Source organism: Neopsephotus bourkii, unplaced genomic scaffold (genome assembly GCF_033783945.1).
Source record: "Neopsephotus bourkii isolate Nb327-2 ecotype Australia unplaced genomic scaffold, CSIRO-AGI_Nbou_v1 NB_1685, whole genome shotgun sequence".
Classification (NCBI taxonomy): domain Eukaryota; kingdom Metazoa; phylum Chordata; class Aves; order Psittaciformes; family Psittacidae; genus Neopsephotus; species Neopsephotus bourkii.
Window position 1 is genome coordinate 365,339 of NW_026902159.1, and position 24,201 is coordinate 389,539.

At 36.7% G+C, this 24,201-nt stretch overlaps 1 long non-coding RNA gene and 1 other non-coding gene across 2 annotated transcripts in view; both read right to left on the reverse strand.

Moving 5' to 3' along the window:
- Positions 1-24,201, reverse strand: part of LOC133224509 (uncharacterized) — a 175,577-nt gene that overhangs the window by 131,922 nt on the left and 19,454 nt on the right. The window lies entirely within an intron of this gene.
- TRNAK-CUU (transfer RNA lysine (anticodon CUU)) lies at positions 4,752-4,824 on the reverse strand. The gene has a single exon. It is a non-coding gene; the product is annotated as a tRNA-Lys (tRNA).

Here is a 24,201-nt window from a genome sequence, read left to right on the forward strand (position 1 = left end):
TGGGTTTTGGTACTCTGTTCCAACACATTGTTATAAAGCTCCTAGGATATCAGAAAAAGAATTGGCCTATTACACTTTAGCTAATCAAGCTACCTTGACAAGCATTTTGAGAACATAAGCTATTTTGGTAAGATCTATGCAAGTCATAGAAAGAGAGCACTATTGGAACATGGGCAATATGGTGAACAGAAAGAAATTTCATGGGATATACTTATCATGATTTTGTTTCATTTGAAAGGTGAAATATTTATAACAAACCTTGTTTCTAAGGAATATATACCTGGTTGCAAAAACTCAGAAACAAAAAATCCTCTGCATATGAACTTCAGCATTGTTAGTATTGCTTTGTGGCTTTTTAAAATCTGCTTTCTTCCTTTAAGAAAATAACCAAGTCTCTTTTCTAAGTATGCAAAATTAGTTGTTTATTGATTTTGGATGTTTTTCTCCCTCTCCTTACCCCCACTGGGCTGCATGGAAGCTGGTTCTGCTTTAATTAGCTGGTAAGTTACTGACCTAATTGATTTTCAAAATAATTTTCACAATGGCTCAGATATTTTGAGTTGTTTCCAAATTGCAATTGGTGTGAAAAACAACTCTACAGCTTGTGACTGCATTAAATGAATTTTTCATCCTCACCCTTTCCCCTCCTTTCTTGAATGAAACTGTGGTAAATTCCTGCAATTATTTCTTACCAAGTTTGTAACCATGCCTTTTTCTAACATTTTAAAAACATTCAATTGCTGAGAAGATTGAATCGTACAAGTGGTAAAGAAGACACAGGACACATCAGTTCAAACAGTTTCATAATGAGTTAATCAATGAAGGCTCTAGTCTTCCTCTTCTATGACACTATATAACTTATTGTTAATATTCCCATGCAGCAGCCTGATGAATGCATTCTGCTGCCTGCTGCACCCCCCTACTCTATATCACAAGGTATTTGCACACACATCAGATTGACAGTTTCACGAATAATATACATTCACAATATATATTGCAACGGTCCCTTTGCTGCAATGGTATATACTGCACTACTCCTGCTAAGCATTTTTTTTCAACCTAGGAGGGGACTTCTGCTGAAAACCTGCAACTTTCAAAGATGAAAGGAAGTTGTTACTGGGCTTTGTGTCTTAAACTGCTACAATGCAGAGAAAAAATAGAGTGTTTCCTTCCTGTAAAAATATATATATGTGCGTGTATCTGCCACTGTTACAGAAAGTGATATATTGTTCCTAAAAATAGGTCATAAATTGAACATTGCCCCTCAGCCTGCATAGCTTAGATTCAGCTAAGCTTTTTTCCTGAATATCAAGCCCATTCTTTTCCTCCTTCATAAATGCCAATCCACACTCCAACCTTTTCTGTAGAACATCATCTGCTGCACAAAATCAAATATAGACCAGCAGGTTTGAGAATATTCATCCTAAATTGCAGGGGTACTTTTCAAATAGCCATCTACATTGAAGAAGCTGCGAAAGCAAATTGTCTTTGACAACTAAAAAAGAGTTTCTAGTGATCTAGTTGACTTTTTTTTTTCTCTCTTTAAAGAAACCTAAAAAACCCCAATAGAATTCTGTAGCATTATGTCATGATTTTTATTTGAAAGATCATTATAGAATCATAGACTGGTTTGGGTTGAAAAGGACCTTAAGATCATCCAGTTCTAACTCCCTTTCCATGGGCAGGGACACCTTGCACTAAACCATATCACCCGAGGCTCTGTCCAGCCTTGAACACCACCATGGATGGAGCATTCACAACTTCCTTGGGCAACCCATTCCAGTGCCTCACCACCCTTCACAATAAAGAACTTCCTTGTTATATCTAACCTGAGCTACCCCCTTTTCAGTCTGAACCCATGACCCTTTGCTGTATATAGCTACAGTCCCTAAAGAAGAGTCCCTCCCAGCATCCTTGTAGCCTTCTTCAGATACTGGAAGACTGCTCTGAGGTTTTCACGCAGCCTTCTCTTTTCCAGGCTGAACAGCCCCAACATTCTCAGCCTGTTTTCATACGGGAGATGCTCCAATCCCCTGATCATCCTCGTGGCCCTCCTCTGGACTTGTTCCAACAGTTCCATGTCCCTTTTATGTTGAGGACACCAGAACTGCACACAATACTCCAGGTGAGGTCTCATGAGAGCAGAAAAAGGGTCAAGATCACCTCCTTCAACCTGCTGGTCACGCTCCTTTTGATGCAGCCCAGGATATGGTTGGCTTTCTTGCATTATTAATGATTAATAGTTCTGTATTTCCAAATCACCCACACTAAACTCTAGTATAAAGCTATCTTTAGTACAAAGAAATAATATACAGAAATTACTACTACAGTGCAAATATTCTGCCACCTAATGAATATATCTGCTTTACATTTTTGCGGTGTACAGCAGAAATTATAGACAATCCACTCTTTTCAAGTGTCATTGTCTAAGAGTACAAGGTTCTGCTGACTTATTTCTTCACTTTTCCCCTCCTTTTTTAATCACCTCTTGATTTCACTTTTAAGTGTGATCTTATAAAATATTTAAAACATGAAATCAAATATAAATATTAAAAAAATAAAAGTTGTACATCATTCTACATGTAGCATCATTTGCCTGAAAATCTTATTAATGGCTGGGATTGGGTTTAACTTTCTTTACCTATTATGATGAGAAGTGAGGGCATTCATACTTCTCTTTCAGAATTTGCATAACTCATATTACTAACCCAAAGAATAATGTTCCTTACATAGTGTTTGTTTCTCCATCCAGGAATAACTTAACTCATGTTGAAGACAGTAAAAGTGAACCTGGTCCAAATTTAATGAATAATCCATTTTCAAATGAAGTGCTAAAAAAATAATTTCCTACTTTATATGTATGTCTATTCCTTATTGACTTAATTCTGGAATCTCTTATAATAATTTAAAGGATCTACCTGTGCAGCACCACTACTGTACAGAAATATTATAAATTTAAAACAGCATCAGTGATTTTATGCTGCAGATAGAAGTATTATGGATTCAAAAATATCTCCTGTCTTTATAACTAGGAAATAGCATAAAGGAAGAAGCAAATTAGGTTCTCTACCAGCTTAATGCAATAGTAGGCTGCTATGGAGACCATTTCAGCTGCCCAAGTAATATGCCTATTCTAACAACTGTGAGAGAGAATAACAGACTTTTGTGTCAAACCTGTTAATACCCCTGGTGCAAAGAAAACCTACTTTCAACATAAAGAAGTGGAGAGACCCCAAAACATAGGCTGGCATGAACATGCTCACCTGCTAGCACTACACTTCTTGGAAGTTCTTCATATCACTGCCTGCTTTCTTGGGACTGACACATGATCATGGACCTACCTGACCTTCTAAATCATTATTCTATGCCTTGCATGTAAGTTTATTTTGTTATAAGAACTATAAACAGGGCATGGAATGAAGGGAAAGAGTTTCGGTACACTTGGGTTAAGTCATCTAGACATGCCAGATCCCCTAGCACATTAATTCTGGTGAATTCTCCTGTAGGCAGAGTGCAGCATTGCCCTTTCCTCATAGTCCTGCTCCATAAACACAGCCCAGCTATGGCTTGCCCCCTAACACTACTCTCCCAGACATCTTTTTTTCCTCAAAAGGAAGACTGAGCACATAGGTAAAGAGGAAACAGTGCTTCCCTCCCACAGGTCCTGGGGTAGGGACAATCAGGGAATTGACACTGCAGGCTGGGTCATGGAGCCCTCCCTTCTGCATTCAAAATGAAGATGGTGTACAGGGGCAGGGCAGTGGAGAGGCTGCACCCAGTACTGCTGGCTTCTTCTTTCAGTGGACTACATCAGTTTGCACCAGCTGAGGACTCCTGCTGAGCTAGTTAGCTAGATAAGTTAGAGGCCTGCTTACAGAGCTGCATAAACATCAAAAGCTTGTATTTTTTCGATTTTCAAACTGATTTCTAATAAGTTTGTTTTCAGGAATATTTTCCAATGTGTTTGAGGTTTCCAGTTATTTCAATAAGAAAAACAGCCTCACATTTTAGTGACAAACTGAAGGAGAGGATCAAACCAAATTTAGTTTGTGGTAAACACTCAATTGATAACTGTGTTTTCAAATGTTTGCTTACTGCCTTCAACCACTAGAGATTTTATCCAGCTGTGGAATATTGCTGTTTGAGTCTGTCCTTTCTGATCTTGTCAGACCAGCTGTCCTGGGTTTAGCAGTGGCAGTCATTTTTCTCTTTCTTGGTAGCTGGTGCAGGGCTGTGTTTTGACTTTCAGCTGGGAACAGAGCTGAAAAACAATGATGTTTTGGTTTGGCCAAGGACTCTGTGGGCCTCATGCTCTGCCAGGGAGGAGGGGAGCCGGGAGGAAGCAGAGACAGGACACCTGACCCAAACTGACCAAAGAGGTATTCCATACCACAGCACGTCATGCCCAGGATGTAACTGGGAGTTAGCCGGAAGGACTGAGTGGACTGCAGGGTTGGAGGAGGTATCGGTCGGTGCTTGGTCGGGCTGGGGGGAGCAAGTTATCGGTCGCCTGGTGATGGGGTGTTGTATTCTCTTCCCTTGTTATTTCCTTTATCATTACTATTATTGGTGGCAGCAGTAGTGATTTGTGTTATACCTTAGTTACTAAACTGTTCTTATCTCAACCCGTGGGAGTTGCATTCTTTCTGATTCTCCTCTCCGTCCCTCCGAGAATAGGGGAGGGCAGGAAGGGGGGGAGTGAGTGAGTGAAAGCTGTCTGGCATTGGTTAAACCATGACAGTTCTTTTTGGCGCCCAACGTGGGGCACGAACCCACGACCCTGGGATTAAGATTCCCATGCTCTACCGACTGAGCTAGCCGGGCCCCCTTCCCCAGGGGTTGCCGCCCCCTTTCCCCGCTCCCAGAGAGTTTTATCTAAAAATTTGATTTATACCATTGAAAAAAAAAATATATAGTACTGGAGGGGAAATATAGACAGTGAATGAAAAACTAATCAACCAGCACTGAAATACTTTCTGGGTACTGGAGTATTTTTCTCCTCTGAGTTTACTAGATGGCTTTCTGCAGACTTTATGGGTGAACTGGACTGTGTTACAAACTGGCAGGAAGAACTACTGTCCCAAGATCAACACATACTTCACCAGTTATAGGAGCAGCTCACAGACCTCGAGATGCACTCCATGGAGCAAAACTAGGAAACACCCAAATACTCTTAAAAAAGGAAAACAGAAAAGCTCCACATGTATACAACTTGGTCTTGATGGAGCCATAGCTGTTTGGTCCTGCCCTTTCCTTATCCACTTCCAGTGGTCAAAACTAGCAAACACCACAAACACCATGCTACATAAAGAAATAATCAAAAGGTTTTTAGTCTGCGTGCACAGAAGTCTCTAATCTCTCTAGCTGTATTTACCAATATACATACCTGGCATCTTGTGTTCTGCAGCATATTGTGGCTGCCACTTCTCTTGTTAGCTTTTTGTGTATTTGGAAATGTCTTTTGAGCATGACTGCATTCTGTTCTCTTCATTAAAGATGTATCTGTATCTCATTCCCTTCTCCAACTGCAATTATTTAGCCATTTCCTGCCACCTCATTTTTGACATAGGGGCCCTGCTGTCCAAATGAAATTTTAATGAAGGCTTGAGGACGTGTTTGTGCATTCTTGAGTCCCACTGCAGTCCTGTGACATGCAAAGAACAGGAATCTAATACTCGCAGTGAGTAGGAAAGTGCTGTGGTTATTACCTTTTAAAAGGGACAAATGTTGGCATATGTTCTATGCTATGCCAGTTCCACTTTACCCTGTGATTTTGTCACTGCCCCACATGAATTTTATGGTTTCTTCTTGCTGTCTAATCTGCCTAAAATGACCAGAATCCCACATGACAAGAAACACTATACTACTTTAAATCTGTTGTCCACCCTGCTTGCATATGCTAACCCTGTCACCGCTGCATTTTGCTTTTTAGATGGGGAAAAATTTCAATTCACAATAACTACATCTTCCATTATATAAACACTGCTGTTCTTGTTCCGTTTCCACTCATTGTTTTTTCCTTCCAAGTGCAATCCTGACTTCAACATTAGAAATACAACTGACCCCAATTTGCTATGAATTACGAGTTACAGCAGCAATAAAACCTTTGATTCTTTTGCCTGCAAGGTCCTGTGCACCATTGTACAAACACTATCAGTACCAACAGTATGAATTGCCTTCACGGACCTCTTCTTTCTTTGGTCCCAACTTTGCATTCCCTTCTAGCAAACCCTTTTTTATTCAGTATCATCCTTCAAACTCAGCAAATGAGCCATTAAATACAGACTGCAGCTACCGTGTCACACTGGCGAGATTTCTCTTTAGTATGTAAGTGCAAAAGGGGTTCTCTGAAAAATACCATCATCTGTAATTGTGGTACTGAATATTACACCCCAATTGTTTTGTTCAGTAGTACTAAACTGGAACTGTGTGCCACGCTTAATTGTAGCTTTTCTATATTTTGAGAACTTGATTAAGATTAAATTGAAATATTTCAAACACCTCAAAAACTTTTATCATGTCAAAAATGGCATGCTGGCTTGCCCTCGTGAGAAAGTATATTTGAGCCTTTTCAACCAAAGTATTTCCATAATACATAGAGCAGAAATATGAGATGCATCAATACAAAAGGGTTGAAGGTTGGCAAAGATGATATTTTTAAGCAGGAAATCCTCAATGGTCTTAAGCAACACATCAAATTCACTTCTAATTATATTTGGTTTAGGAATCTGATGCGATAATGACAATATGTAATTTTATTTTTATTTTTAAGCTACCTTTGGTGAAGAAACCATTTCACAAAATTAGCGAATTGTCAAGAACAATCATAAAGAAATGGTTTCCTAACAAAAAGTCAAGCAAAAAAGTGTTCTGGACAAGCCACAGACTACCAGCAGTGGTGAACTGCCTGTAGTTTTCAGGAGTTAAAAATTCTCCTTTTGAAGTTATCTTTTCTATCATTAAACTATTTCAACTTGCCAATATTCACTATGACAGCATCTTAAGCAATTTTCACCTGATACCTTGAGTACAGGTGAATAGCAAGAGATTAACCTATATTCATCTTGAAACAGCAAAAGAAAATATACGTTAACTGTAAATGACTTGTGACAGACCTCTTCTGCTGTTTTCCAAGAGGATAAGCCCATCTATGAATTTTTATTTCTGGTAGATTATGAATGCATAAGATTTTTTGTTTCCATTTGCTGAATTAAAAGCATTATGCAACAATTACATAATTACAATAATAATTCTAAGGCAGCTGTTGAGGGCCAAGATGAAAAGAAACTAGAATAAACAAGTCAGTTCTTACTATGCATTTAACCATCAATGTATAAGCCTTGTTTAAAAATCATTCATTAGCTTAGATGCCCATATATCTTTTATCAGAGGAGTTGTATGCAACAGCAAAGTGGGACTATGTATTCATGAATGTATAGAACCTTCAGTAATTCCAACAACTCCAATAGTCCTTTAAATTACATCAATAAATTAGTAATCTATGGCTGAATTAAGTAGCCTTCTAGAGAGTTTTTACTGGGGAAAAAATAGAATGGAGAATGGCTCAGGAACATCAACCTAGTCTTCAGATCAGTATCTGAAGTTTGTTTCTCTGCATTCTCTGGCAGCAACTGCATCTTGACAGCTGCCTTAGCATTACTATTGTAATTCAGAACACAAAACACTTTTGCAAGGCATCTTCCAGTCTTTTCTGCGTGCTGTTTTTCGTTTTGCATTATGGAGCAGCCTTGAAGTATGCAGTTTTGGATGAAACCTAAGTTGAAGCTTCTGCTCCAGAGTGTACCTCATGGTTAGAAGAACATGAGGTATACCTCAGAGTATACCTCAATACCTCCTCTGCTGTTGCACCTTGTATCCAGAGGATCAGATTGGAGCTACTCTGAAGAAAAGCCTCACAAACATAAGGATATGTAATTAACTTTAGCAAAGAGCTTTTTAACATGAGCAAAGTTAGGGGATGGGGTTTTATTGAGTTTAGTGGAAATCTGTTTGATTAGGCGTTAACATGATGTTTGATATTCGGAAGCATCGTGATCCCTTAAATCCTGATGACAACTTACTTAGATCATGTCCAGGATATTTTTGCCCTGTCTTTGACATTTTTTTCTCCTCTTCCTCTCCGCTTTACAAACACTAAAATAATAATTTTTCTAGTTTTATTATCTTTAGTTTTAGAAATGCATTTCCAAATTTTATTTCTCACATATGGCTCTTCTGCAAATTGCACTGAAGACATTGCATCTAATCCAAAACTGCTTAAAATAAGTTAATCCCACTTAGGACTTGAAACAAAACTCAAGGAAACCTGTGCTTGCCAAATCAAAATTATCTTGTCTGGGAATATCACTGAATAGAGGAGACTTTAAAGGAATTCATTTGAAGTTCATAAGGGATTCAGAAAGGAATAATCCTCTAATAAGAAGGATTTATTTAAGTTTAAATCCTATTTATATATTTTAATGGATTAAACAGCATCTTAACAAAAAGAACAAAGATCTCCATAAAACAGTTCATTTCCATAGCACACTTATATCATCTATTAACTCATAAATACTTTCTATATATTCTTGATAAAGGAAGATTAATATCAGGAGTGTCAAAGGTATTGGTTTTGTTTAGTTTTCTTGATAATGATAGCATACTTAATTCCAAACTCAAAGCTTTAATGACATTTTATGTAATAATAACTTGAATTCATTTCAGGAAGCTGTATTTTTTACAGGAAAGCTCTGATCCACAAATCTTAAGCTTTGTACCTATGGAAGCTGACAATTAAGTTGCAAGAATTACTCAAGACACACACTAAATTATCTCAAATGTTTCATTTTACCTCTTAAAAGAGCAGAAAGTTTAAAATATTTTCATTTTAAATTTCATGAATTAAACTGTCAAAACATGGTTTTTAGAAGCATTAAAAAAACAGCTTTATTTATTTTAAAAGACAGCAACACTGTCTGTTATAACCTAATGATTTTACACTACTTTTTCACAGGTTTTTGTTGTTCAAAGAGTCAGGGCTTTTATTTCTTCATCTTGAGGAATATAAATTTAGATTCTGTTACTAATTGCTTCTTTGTAATCAAGGAGTTGACATCTGGGGATTTTAGAATCCTCAGGATGCATTAAAAAGAAGTATAGTTCTAAGGTAATTGAAAGAGTAAGTTAACATAAACCATTGTACAGCTCCACTTTGAGAGGAAATTCTGAATTATTAGGCTTTTCTCGGTCATCTTAATATTAGAAAAATACGTAATTTAGAAATTAAGATTTTTTTTTTTCCAGTGAGATTGCTCCAAATTACTTATAGGAGAGTACAGAAATTTTTATAGTGGTGAATTTGGAATTATATGAAATTTAAAGTTTCATACTTGAGTAAATTGCATTTTCGAAATATACTATACCTACACAAAGCTTCTTGTTAGAAACGTTCATATCTCATGAGGGTCAGAGAGAAGAGGAAATATCAAAGAAAGAAAAATATAAGCATGAATATTAAGTTACAATAACCTTGGTTAAGGTGATCAATAAGAACAAACGTCACCAGAATTAGAAAGGGCAGAATGGTCTTCCAAGTTTTTCCTAGAACCCAGATGTACCAGGTATGGATGTAGATGAATGTGAAACATTCTCTAAAGAGATCTTATATGAACTTTAAGTCTTCTAAACCTTGCCAGGATTCTGCTGTTAGCTTGTATTAACTGTACTAAATATCCTAATTAGCTCAATGTAAACCATTTTCAGAGCCTGAAAGTAAGCTGTGTGAATACACACAGGCGCAAACTGATATGCTAAACAAATCAGTATGATAACTCACTTTTTAAAGTATTTAACAAAATGCTTTCCCTCGAATCTTATTGAGTTATTCATACAGGTTTCGAAATCTGCAAAATGAAGATGACCTGACAAATCATTTAGCTGAAGAAGGGAAGTATAATAAAGCCTACTGTTGGCTCCTTCAGCTGATAAAACAGATTATTTTGAACTCCAGATCCTTTAGAAGTGTCATTTTCTATTAAATTAAAGCATAACCATTTGGAAAGGAATACAAACAAAAATCTCTCTGAATTTCCAATATGAATATGAATATGAATGAAGCACTCTCTTGCTCCCTCCTCCATCTTCCAGTGCAGGGTTACCGTAGCAAGAATGCTAGGCAAGAGACAATAACAGTCTCTTGATATAAAATATTAACCATACCTGCAGCACTTATCATTACAGTATGCTGTCATGGAACTACATCCACAAGTATATTATATATTGCTCTTGACTAACCTGTGGATTACCATAGGATTTGCCATCAATAAAAAGTCTAACAGCAAATCAAAAGAAATCCATGCCAGAGGTGCTCATTTATTTTTCATTCCCATCTGTTTTAAAACAGAAAATACAGCAAATTACAGTCAATAAGCAGTTAAACAAGTCTCATTAGATGGAAATCACAAATAATCTCCTTCTACATCTGTTACGAGGAACAACACAGTAGGTCAATGAATATATATTAAAATATACCAACTATTGATATGAAGCTTTTATAAACATCATTATTTAAAATGCTAACACATCTGCAAGATGCCACATAGAGGAAATAAAACATAAGAATTGAAACAATGCAAGAAAACATTTGCCTCATTTTCTTTTTTACATTTCCCTATCATATAAATATCAAGAAAGATACTTTAATATTTTAGTTTGCTAAAGAAAAATAATCTAAAGAGCAATAGGGATCTCAAAAGGTTTACACCTACAGAATTAAGGCCCAAAAAAGGGAGCATAAGTTTCTAAAAAATGCATTCCTGGAAATAGGATGTAAGTGAATCAGCATTTGACTAGAAGGAAAATCCTCAGTCACTGTATTCATACATCCATTATCCTCAAAACAAATTCAGTTAAGATTTCTTGCTTACAAATTCCCTATGAGAAAAGCTATTTTATATAAATGTTCTTTGGATTGTTTGAAATCTAATTCCTCATCTAATCTCCTATCCAGTTGCACACACGACTCTCTAGCTCAAGAACCTATTTCCTGCTTCTACTTGCACCTTTTATGTAGCTGTAGGCTGTACTCCTTTAACTTTATTAGAACAGGCTTGTTAGAACATTGAATAGCTGCTCCAGACCGCAAACATCCTGACAGTAAATATTTCCTAAAACTGTAGAAATTTGCTCATTTTCCTGGATGATGCATGACCAGAATGTCTGTTACATTAACATTTATAAAGAAACGAAACACAGAAAATGCTAATCTAGTGCTTAAATTAAGACAAAAATTATCACTGCTCTGGAATTATTCCCCTTGGTCAAATTATGGAGATCAAAGGATCACTTTTTTCCTTCCAAACTTACACTTTTGTTACGAATAGTGGTTCTCCTGTCTCTTTCTTTTTTCTTTTTTAACAAGTAAAAGATGTGCAAAAGTAACCCCCAGACAGGTAAAGACCTGAAATACAAACAGAATTGAAAAAGGAAGGAAAAGGCTGGCACCCTGCTTTAATAACCTGAGATTTCATTAGAAGTAACAGTGCACTTATGAGAACCATGTGAAAATAATATTCAAATAGCAGCTTCAAGGTATTTCAAATGGCATGAAGTTTAAAGAACTCCTTGATACAGGTTCTGGGTGAGTATGCATAACTATGTAGGCAAAACCATGAGCATGTATGGTCACTGTTCAACTGAGAAGAAATTGTGTGTCATATGACATACACTAGAATTCCAGAGACACTATATATTTTGAGCAAGAGATACTCCATAGATTTAAGCATTTAAGACACATTTACTAAAAGAGCTTCCCATAAGTGCCAGTCAAAGACTCTCAACTTATACGAGAGCTGTTTCTCTATGCTGAAGTAAAGGAATTATGCCAATACTCAGAAACTCTGAGAGGCTCCAGAGGCTATCCACAGAGTGCTGTACAGCAGAACAAGCTGGAACCACTAGCATTTGACCCCCTTTTGTGCCCTGAGGATGCCAGAGATAGATACACTCTAGCCCTGAGGTGCTTCTATCTCTCTGCCTTGCTGCAGGTGCATGCTTGAGTGCTGTACTGAAGGGGTCAGTATGAAATTCAGTCCTCCACAGGCTGCACCTGCAGAAATCCCTGTCCATCAGTTCAGTAACACCTACCTTCCTTTACTGCATCAGATTAAACTAAAGGCAAGCTGGGCATAGCTGTCACCATGCAGAGATCTGCTTCACCTCTCCAAAGGTGAAGATTCCAACTGAAGTTTTAGTGGCAAGTTAAGAAACAACAGCCCCCTCCTCCCAGTCCTATGACATCATTATTTTCATGTGAAAGAGAGAAGTCTTAAGTAATCTTTATTTCACTGATATAAATTGAAGATCAAAGATGATGAGTTTATAATCCAGAGCAGAAAGTGATTCCCAAACAGAAAGAACAGACTGAAGTAATACAAAGGTCATAAAAAGTTTAAGTTAGTATGCTTTATTAGTCAACTATTCCTGCTATTTGGAGCTTGACACCTTAGATATTTCTCTGACAAAAATTATTCCAAATAGTTTTATCGCTTTTGAGAATTGGTAGATTGTGCATTGTAGATCCTCTACTAAGAGAAAAATCGTGTATTTGTTAGATACATCGGTTTTCGTACAATAAGGTCTTCCTAAACGTAAAACTCATTTTAAATATTAAATAACTGACAGGATGTAAATGAATAAATAGTGTGTGTATATAAGTATCTAGCATATAAAAGACAGAATTAATCAGCAGGCATATGATACTGAATACTGTTTAAATGGCAAACATGCATTGTGATCCAAACAACGCTGAGAGGGAAGAACTTTTAGCTCATTTGCCAGACTATGATTATCTTTATTTCTTTTAGTGTTTTCTGGCAGAAGAGGGGAAAGTGATGATATTTAATTGCATCATTAATTTTAAATGAATAATGGAAATAAATAACAATACCAGTTTACTCTTCGTGCCATATCCACTGTTTAAGCAATTTATTTCTCTTCATAAATCAAACTGGTTTTCAGTGTAGGTGGAATCATTACAGCAGGGTCATCATACTAGCATATGGATTCACTAGCCATTTGGTTCACTGTCACACATTGCTGATTCACAGGCAGAACTATTTGTCCGTAAGCAGAGGCTGACATGAGAAGGTTGACCTTTATTAGAGCCAAGTGAATAATCTGAAACCAATTATGGAATGAATATTTGTGAGGGGAGGCAGGGGTCCCAGTTGCTTAATCCAGTTGTGGAGTATTCAGGGAGGGAAATAAGGGGGAACGGGACAGCCACAGTACAAGACAGACAACATCTGTTCAAGGACTTGAGCAATGAAAGATCATGCAATTCTGCTGTCTTCAACATCTGAAAATTACCTGGGCGTTTCTTCACTGAACAATTCTCAGGCTAGAAACTATTAACACAAATTCAAAATTGCTTTTGTTATGTTTAGAGAGATTTAGCTCTCCATTACTTCTACTATTCTAATTTTGTAGGTACTTTATATCATTGTTAACACAGTGGTAAATAGACATTTGCCCTTTAAAACTTGTTTATGACCAGTTTTTAAAATTGAAGGGTGATTTTCCTCCCTCCCATGAAGAAGAACTTAAACACACAATGGGACACATACAAATTGCAGCAGAATTAATAGTTATTCAGTGTTCTTCACTCCTTTGCCCTTTTTTCTTACTACATATTAATTATGCTAGCTAGGGAAGAATTCTGCATGCTGCTTTGGGACCTACTAGCACCTGGGTGCAAAGCAAGTACTGAGCTTCCAATTGCTCCCAATTCAATGAAAAATGAGCTCTCTTCTCCCTGGTACCCATTTGATAACTACTAGAAATGAGTCATTCCTGACCATCTCTGTGATCTTTTGTCTCTGAGGTTTTGTCTTTTTACGTCAGTCTTCTACGAATGAAAGCACCCAAATAATAGGAGCTGAATACAGATCAGCAACACAATCCATACTGTAGCAATATCAAACCCAAAATTACTTACAGCACTTCTAGGAAGGGCTTCAATCATTAATTAAATAGAAGTTGCTGAATTGCACAGTTTCTTGCTATGAATGATGCATACATGCATAAATAATAAACACTAATATTACAGGTGTGCTTTTGTTAAAACATGCACAGCCTGACTGTGCTTATATCAAACAAATTAAATCAGAGATATCTCTCTAAGGCCATTTAACCCCTTAAAAGACAGGGCAATATAATTTCTTCCTCATTAGTTTTCTGCAATGGGAAATTTCTTAGTAACCAGCCTTTTACAGTTCCTTGCCAATTAATGAACTCTTAAACTTAACCTTCAAAATTAAAGCCAACTAGCTCGCCAATAGAGACTTCAGTTGGCACAAAAAGTAGGAGTTGTGTTTCTACAAGGGGTGTAATTTTTTGTGTGGCAGATACCACATGGATTCCAGCCCATTCCATTATAGATACTCCATTTGTACATCATCCCTTAGAGAACTCTGTAAGAATGAGACTTTACACAGTCTAATCAATCCTATGACATAGGTCTACCTATGACTGAGTCTACTGTCTCGCACATCTCTCCTCTTTGATTCAGGCATCTATCAAGGAAAACCATACTGCTAATGTATACACCTGTTTCTAGGTTGATCTTGACATAAGCCAGTTCTAGTAAAGTTACACATTTCCCTCAGAGGCTCTTAATCAGCTCAAATGGTTGCTCTAAGGTCTGCAGGTGTCCTCACCTAAAGGCACTGTCAAACCAATGAAAACACGTACATATACTCTAATTTTGAAAGCAGCTACTTTATCTAGTAAAAAATATTCCAATTTTTGTCCTTTACTGAAACCAATGTGTTTTATTGCAAGGTTTGAGAATCAGAAGACAAGACAGACTTGCCTAGCCTGCAGGTTAAAGGACTGGTCTGGGCTGCAAGAGATTCAAGATTCTTCAAGATTCAAGAATAATTCAGAGCTATTTATAGCAAACCCACTATTTTTTGCTCATTCAAGCAGGAATCAGATCTTTACTTCCTACATCCCAAACCAGTGTCTTAGTTATCTGTGAACATACAGAAACCTAGGGTTTGATCCAAAGCATCGTATATCAACTCCATGTGTACAAACTGTTCTAGTTATTAAAAACAAAAAACATGAAGTCAGAACAAGTTTGTCATTAAATGGAATTGGCCTGTTAAACTCATATTCCAATGGTTATTGATTTTCTCAAGGTAAAGAGCATCTGAACATCTACAATAGAAAAGGATTATAATTGCAATAAAAAATTAAAACTAACTTTGTATTTCTTTTTCATCTGTCTCACTGATGCAAGCCAAATTTCACACTAATCAGCCCCAGAAGTTAGCATGCTATGTGGAAACTTAGATTGAAGCAAAAAGAGAAAAAACACCTCAAGCCCCAACTATCTGCAGTAATTATGACACGAATATTACACTAAAACATGCACTTCATACGGATTTTAGTGATTGTGATATAGAGATCACTGTTCGTGACACTGAGAACTACTTCCCTGCATGTTTTTTTGTAAAAGTAACTACAGACCCAAAGTTTTTCTTTTTTTAATGCTTTTTCTGATCTGGCTCTCCAGCTTTAGTCACCAGTCATCAAAATGCAATACAAATATACAAAAAGAAGATATATAAAACAATTCAAAAGCTAAAGTAAATAAAAACATGCTAAAGACACAAACCCAGCAGAACCCCAAGGGAGTTTATCAGAGGCCGTCTGAAAAATTCCACATGACTCCTTGAGAAGTAATTTGCAAAATACATTTTTCTTTCACATTTAGAGAGATTCTTAATGAAATACTAGTGTGCGCAGATTAAGTTTTCCTTAACCTCACTGGCAATACTTATGTGTATGTGCCTGTATTCCCCCCACAGCAGTAAAACAGGATTAAGAAAATACAGTGCAATTCTTTCTACTGTTTTGTATTTACCTATCCGAATTTCAGCTGGGATAGAGTTAATTTTCTTCCTACTAGCTGTTGCAGTCTTGTGGTTCTGCTTTAGTATGACAATAACGTTGTAACACACCCTTTAGTCATTGCTGAGTAGTGCTTATCCTACGCCAAGGACTTCTCAGTCCCTCATGCTCTGCCAGAGATGATGGGCACAAGAAGCTGGGAGGAAGCAGAGAGATGACACCTGACCTGAAACAGCCAAATGGGTATTCCATACCACAGCATGTTATGCTTGGTATATAAAGTAGGGGGAGTTGGCTGGGAGCCACACATCATTGCTTGGAGACAGGCTGGGCATCAGTTAGCGCATGGTAAACGATTGTACTGTGCATCACTTGGTCTTTCTTGGGTTTTATTCCTCTCTCTTTCACCCTGTATTATTATTATTACTTTATCTCACTTATTAAACTGTTCTTAAATCACAGGTTTTACTTTCTTCTGATTTTCCTCCCCATCCCAAAGGAGGGTGGAAGCGGAGTGGTGAGCAAGCAGCTGGATGATACTCATTGCCAGCTGGGGTTAAAGCATGATGTTACCAAAGGAATGAGCTACTTTTCTCCCTAGTTTTGCAGCACTTCTTCACACAATTTGTTGTTATTGTCAGCTGTGTTTAGAGGCAGTCTGTTATCAAGTTAACACTTTTATGAACTCTGAGTTAATAGCATCACTATCTGCATTATGGTAAACAGTCCAGGCTAGTATACTGCTGTGATTAGAGTCAGAAGGATGAGAATGGAGCTTAACAAAACATTGCAGGCCACTCCCAAATTACATGTATAATTAGACAATATTAACTAAATTCCTATAATCCTCCAAGGTCTTCTCCTTTCTCCTATCACCTGACATTTGATGTGAGAGAAGTTACCTAGATCAGTCACCATCACTCCATTTCCTAAGTTAGTCACCCCAAATTAAAGAAGTCTGACTTATTGGTATTATTGAGGCTGTTCTACAGTTCAAGCAGGAAGGTGAACAGCTGCAACACTACTAAGTGTGTTGCAGGCAAATAAAGTAGTATTTGTGTGTGGTCGACATTATAACCTTTCTCTTCATTAGAGAAAACAACTACTGCAAAAAGAATCCTGACAACACACATTTGAGAGGCACAGATCAGCAAACCAATTATCAATCCATCAATTGATCGCAGCTAGTCTTGGGAGTAGTTTGCTCTTGGAAATGAAGGCCTACACAGATGGCATGCATGTTCATGACTTGCAGAGCATCTGCACAGAATAGATAATTAGATAAGAAGACAAGAACACAATAACTAACTCAAAGAAAACTAGAATAGGTAAATGCATACAGAAATTAAATTTACTGGTTTGCTGCTATATGAATTTAAATATTAAACAATGCATAGTCTACATTTGATTTACCTACATTTTTAAAAGATGGGGGGGAGGGTAGAAACAGTTGCCTGCCTCCATTCAAGTAGACTCAGCACTCAAAACAGGCTTGATTTGAAACAGACTTTGACATTGAAATGTATATTGATTCTGCTTTAAACAGCTATCAGTTGGGTTTAGCTCTGAATAGAAGATCTCTTAAATTTACTAAAGAACAATGGTTCAATTGTTCAAATCTTTTTCATGGGAAAAGATCTTAGGTAATTCAAAATTTGAGTAATACAAGAGGAAAATTCAAGTTAAGGTATAAAAACAAACTGCTAAGATGCTTTTCTCTATAGGAGCTGATTGCTAGAAACTAATAAACACAGTCTACTGGTTTGGATATTTATCAGCCTACAACAGATTACATTTAAAATAGTTTATTTTTTTTCTCATAATTCTGAAGTATCCTTTCTTCTATATATAAGAAATTTTGGAATTTTCTAAAAGTTACTTTACATCTCACATCAGTTGTAATGACTGTCTGTGGCATAACTAACACCCTTGGTATTTAAATGCTAAAAATAACCCAATTTAAGTAGTTTTGGTCTGGCCATTTAATTAGCTGAGTGAGTAAAAGTTAAAATTATTTATGAACATGATCAGGATTCTCCCAGAACGTGGTATTTCCAGACAGATGGTTCATTATTGATCAGGGTCAAAATGCTGCCCTCCCAGACTGGAAGAGAGATAGCCCCATCCTTTGGCTTGGCAGCTTCACACAATGCTGAGCACACCCATGCAGCCCTGACAGTTTGTGGCAGGAAACCCTCCTCTTGCCTTGTCCTACAGCAGGGAGAGCCCAGCAGTGGAACCATGCCATGCCATGGCATATAGGCAATGCAGATCTCACCAAAGTGGTCACCAGCTAAAACAGAGTGAGCTTCCACCATCCAGCTGCATACACAGACCACTTTTAAGGATCTCTATGCAGTCCACCAGCAGTACAAAAGACTCGCTGGCCGACTCCTTGCCCTGCCAAACTGGGATAGTCCTCATCTGCCAACAGGTACATGTTAAGCCAGGACCAGTACATTTTGATCTGATCCTTAACTTATAAGATGATGAGACATGACTTGGGTTAGGTTTTTTTGGAGCACAGAGAGGAATACAGGACAAGAAAGCCTTCAGGAGGAGAGGTAGTCATGAGAATTCTCAGTACCAAGAAATCACACATCCACGCACACCACATACACAGGAAAGGGCATGCTGTGCAGTCTACTGCTACAGGTTGCAGGCACACTGTTACAGATTGTCTGCCTGTAGACTTGCTGCCACCATTACCACTTGTGTGTTTAAATCATACACATAAATACAAACATGCCAGATTGTTAGTCTTCAACTGAGTTATCCCTGAGGTCACAAAAAGAGGTATTGTTCTGACCCTTACCATAGCCTTTACAAATCTTCCACAATTCAGAACCACTGCAAATAATTCCATCAACTAGCAATTAATGCTTTCCATTGCTGTCTATTCACAAGATTTTAATTTCAGCCACATAGGAGGTACAAAATGGCTGTTAAACCACTAGGAATATACAGGACAAAGGAGAAACTAACAGACATGCTAGGTTTCTTTAAAGATACAGTTTAAAATTAATTTCTGCACAGACTAACAGATTTACTTGCAAATTGTCATAAAATTCATCATGCATTCAGTATGCTTTGCAAGTACTTTATGACATTTTCCTTACACAAGCGTTCTATGCAAAAATGCATACAATTTATGAGCAATGGGTCCCTCCTTGATTTAGAAGTCTAAAACCCACTAAAAAAGCCCATTCGCTAGCTAATTTCTTCCTATATATTTCTTCCTATTTTATTCTGTAATATGACACTGAAAGTGTTTTCTGATATATATACAGCATTAAAAACAAGCTAATGAAGTCTGCAGTCATTCGCTAATCATGACTGTAATATATTTTCTGCTAAATTTACCCCTTCTGGCATAGCAATTTGAAAAGATGCTTAATTCTTTTGGACACATGACTGCCATTTTTATTACTTCCTTACGCCCAGTTTCTAACAAAGATTATTATTATGCTTGCTTACTTTTGAACACTTCATTAGACAGCTAAAAGGCCATTGGGATCCTCATGTTGCTAAAATTAAGCACATTCAAAGGTCCTTTCAGGATCAGAGCCTGAATATTTAGATGACATTTCTTATTTATTTATTTATTTATTTTTAAAACATAACAGTCATAGATCATACATCCAGCTAAAACAGGGACAAGATTAGCAGACTAATTTATTCAGGACTCAATTTTAGTGATTCAATTTTAATAAAAAACATGCTGAATTGTATGAGCTGTTATACCAATTTGGCAGCCTAGATGATATAGTAGGCATTCTGTTTTTAATAAAGCCTTTCTATTCAATTTGAAATCTAGTTAAGCTACTTGCACTGTGAATCACTACAGATATCCAGATAAGGCTTATGCCCAAATTTATACATTTCTCAAGATTTCAAGGCAAAGACATCTCTGCTGGGTTTTGTTTGGGTCGGGTTTTTTTATGTCCAATAACTTATTTTGAAAGCATATTCTCTTATCCTCTCTAAAGGAGTAGAAAATACTTGAAAAGTCATCTTCAGAGTGCTAGTGTTCAGAAATAAAGCTGATCGCTGACAAAATTCCTACAACATTCATTGACACTTATATTCTACCTCAGATGTCATTATGACATAATTTTCCCATGTTTTATTTTACAAAACACTCCATGTCTATGTATAATACATATTTAATAACATCAATATATACCTTTTACCCACAGCTTGAAAAAGAGAAATAAACACCATTTGCCCTTACTAAGAGCATCCAAATCATCAATATTTACTTATTAAGAAGAAAATATCATTGGTGGATTGGAGGCACTGTAGTATATACCAAGCATGACAATGAAAATATGCTCACATATCCAAAAAATATAGCAAATAATTTCTTCCCTTCTTAGGGAAAAGGCAAAATCAAAGGCTGCCTGTATTATTGACTGGACATGCTCAATCTGGAAAGCCCATGGTCAAGATGATGAAAACATAAAAGGAATTGTATATCAGAATAGAATTCATGTTATAGGTCCAGGTGCAAAGTGCTTCAGAGTTCAAGAATACTTTGGGCCTTATCAGTGCAACTTACTAATAAAGTAGGTTCAGGTTATCCACTCCTGAACTCACATTAACTTCTGGGAAAACAAAACACTTTATAAACACTATTACTTTTAGACATAGTTTAGAATATTATACCAGGTTAGAAAAAGAGGAAAAAGCCTGCGTGATACTGTAATTTACAGATTATATTATTCTGCATGCACAGCAACCAATGGAACAAAATGATGCTTGTGCAAACGATTTCAATGTTGATCTAACTTAAAAAGTCCAAGACTTAACAAATCAGGACAGTTTTGATAGGCAATTTCATTTAATATTTGTGCTCCCTTAAAAATAAAGTTTGGATGGATCTTGTATTCTAGTTTAGCTAAGCAAAGATGTTTGGAGCTGTTAATTTTCCTTAAAGCACATACTCATTCAGAACTTATTTAGAAGGAAATTTGAGACAGAAATTAGCCTTCTCTTCATAATAGAAGAGGTCCTTCTTCATACTTCATCAGCTATTATGTTAAATTCAAAACTTGATGTTAACTGATAAAAGCATTGTAGATTGCAAGGCTACGTTAGGATTATTTCAGCAGACAAATGGGATTATTTTCTTCTGTATGGATTTCAGGCATGCTGCAGACAGTTTGTTCCTATTTGTTTGTGTGCCTTTTCTATACCATATTGCCTTTTGCAGTGGGTTAAAGTCCAGTGAAGAAAAGGCTAAAAAATACAACAAAGAATTCTAAAAGTGAACAAAGTAGTTTTCATCAGATAAATTCTACACAAAGACAAAATTATCTGAAAAGTAACAATGGTACAAATTTGTATTTAATATGCCGAAAGCACTGTTTGGTTCACAATGTGTTTTCTTAGCTTGTCTTGATTATTAAGATTTACCAGCTTTAATAACTGTTTAAATTGTCACAGTTCTTTGTTTTGGGTTTTTTTAAATAGGAACAGCAGACAGAGCATTTTCTAGAAACTCCATACTGAAGACAATGCATTCCCTTTCTATTCATTTTCTTCTTCCTACCCTTCTCACATCTCTCCCACAGTTCAGTCTGAAATACATTTGTTGGTGGGAGCCTCCCACTGATTCCATCCATAATCCTCCTGCAGAAACTGCCATGACTGCAAGCATACATTGCCAAAGCATACAGCTCCAATTTAGTGAGAGAGCGCACTTAGTGAACAACGTTATTGCCTCAAGCACATTTTTTTAACTTAGCCCTCTTTGTTGGCTGCTAATAATTTTCTAATTGTGCAGAGGACACTATTATTAAGCTGTTTGAAGACCAGGGCACTCAAACCAGTTACTCATCCCTTGCGCCCTTGAGACTCTCCATTAACAGCTTCACTCAAGTCGTCCCTCATCATCCAGTGTAGGATAGGAAATTTTTCACAGTCTTATAAATAATAGATGTGTTTTCCCTTTAATCCCATTAAGGCTTCTCAAAGATCAGTAGTGTATGTATATCAGATCAATGTACGAACCACTTACCAGTAAAATTATCACATATATTTCTTTTGCAGCACTAGCGAAGTAAGCCTATGGCAAGTCATGCCTTTGCCAGGAAATGGGCTGTACATATTGCTAATGCATATATTTCTTAATTAAGCATTCCAAAGTGGATATACAAATTATCAAGATGCTTCTTTGGCACCAGAGCTATGACTAGAGCTAAACGATCAGTACCAAAAAAAAAAATAAAACCCTTTCCTTTTTCCTTCAATTTCTTAATGCACTTGCTTTCAGCTGAGCTACATTTCAATCATGTTTGGTTTTGTATGATTGAGATTTACTGTCTTTTCCTTGTGTTTATCAGTCAATCTGAACACTGCAGAAGCAGTTACAGTTTGATCAGGAGATTCCATGCATCAATATTACCTGTATGCTTGTCTCATCAGAGAACAGAAAAAGCATGATATATTACAACATATTCAACTCATTTTAAGCAGAAAAATTTTAAGCCAATTACTTAGGAAGCAGTCAATGAATGGGGTTTTATGAATAATATGAAAAGCAGCAGAAATCATGCTACAACTGACCAACCCTGAAAACCGCAAAGATTACAAGGGTCACTAGGAATGTACTGTAACAAAGGACAGAAATTCATTTATTACCAGACCTTGGGTTAAAAGAATTAGATCTGTTGAAATTATTAAATTAAAAGTGAGATGTTTAAGTCATCTCCCCCACTCCTGCCACAAACCCAGTACTTATCTAGGACTAAAGTGAAACATTTTAAATTACTGAATTTCCTTCCTCAACAACCAGGATATAAGTTACTGTGCATAAGACTTGCTGCTGGGAACTAACAATGGTAGTGATTCCAGACAAGAAGGGACAGCTATTCCATAGTATAATATTTTCTCATTACAGTTTTATACATACAAGCTAACTACTTTAATTAGGTAAGTAGATGGAAATAACGGTGCGCAATTAAACACAATGGCTAATTACAGCTCTATAACTAATAACTGTGATTCTGAATAAATATGATGTTTAGCAGTAATACTTCAAAAGCATAAGAAAAACAAAGTTCAGTCACTCATCTTGCATATGGATTTAAACTATATACATGTATTCAATTTTTATAAGCTCTGACTGTTAATCTTCATTATTTCAAGTACTTTCACATGGAGAGCACTACACAGTGTATATATAAAGAGGTTTTATTATTGAAAGTACCATTTCAAGATGAGCCTAAGCTGGTTAAGAATCTACCAAACCAAAAATGTAATACCTCTGCCCCTTTTCTGTGCCATAGACAACATCTAAAGCTATTTTGTTTCCATGTGCAAGTTAGCACAATACCACTGCATTTAAAATAAGGGTGCAATCATGATCCTATCATATTGAAACAAACCAGCTCAGCCCTTTGTTGTCAGCTACTCTGTTGACCATTTTCAATTTGGGTGTACAGACTATTCAGTCCTAGAAAATAATTCTTAATTATCACCATTATAAAACAGATTTTAAAAGGAATGGTGATTACACACCATCTGGAAATGTACTCAAGCTGTCAAAAGAATCTGTGGATAGCTCCAGTATACAGTATTCAAATTTCAGCAGGAAATCAGACTTGGTCAAGGGGGAAGAATTCATTCAGATTCATGCATTTTTTAACATGTGTTTGGCACATCAAATAAAGTTCAAAGATAAAGTGAAACAATTTCCCTTTAAGGGATTTTAATAGGATGCATGTAAATTTGATACACTGCATACATTAGTACACAAAGGAAAATAAATGAATCAATCCTAAAACAGTATTCGTAAAACACCAGAACATTGACAAGTGCATCACTGATATGAAAGAATAAAGAAAAAAGGAAGGGAAAAACAACTAAAAATAAAAAATAATTAAAAGCTACCCTTTCTCTTCTCTCCCAAGGCATGGATGGAAAACCCAGAGCATCACCAACTTCTCCGAGCAGTTAAGGATCCAGAGAGTTCCCCTGCAAGCATCCAGACCCTGCCACTGCCCCCTGAGGTACCCAGGGCTCATAGTATCCAGGCAACAGGGCATCCCCCTTGAAAGGGAAAAAACTGGTATTAAGCAGTCTTCCATGTCTAACAGCCTGGAACAGCTTCTGTTAGCTCAGACAAAAGCCACAGTTATGCACATTTGCTTGCCCACTAATGTACAGCAAGGAATAAGAATATGAGGGTCATTCTTGCTCCTGGTATTTGGTGAATGCAACCTGTAAATAATGGGCAATCACATAACCACTGTCCTGGAGAGGTGGAAATAATAAAAA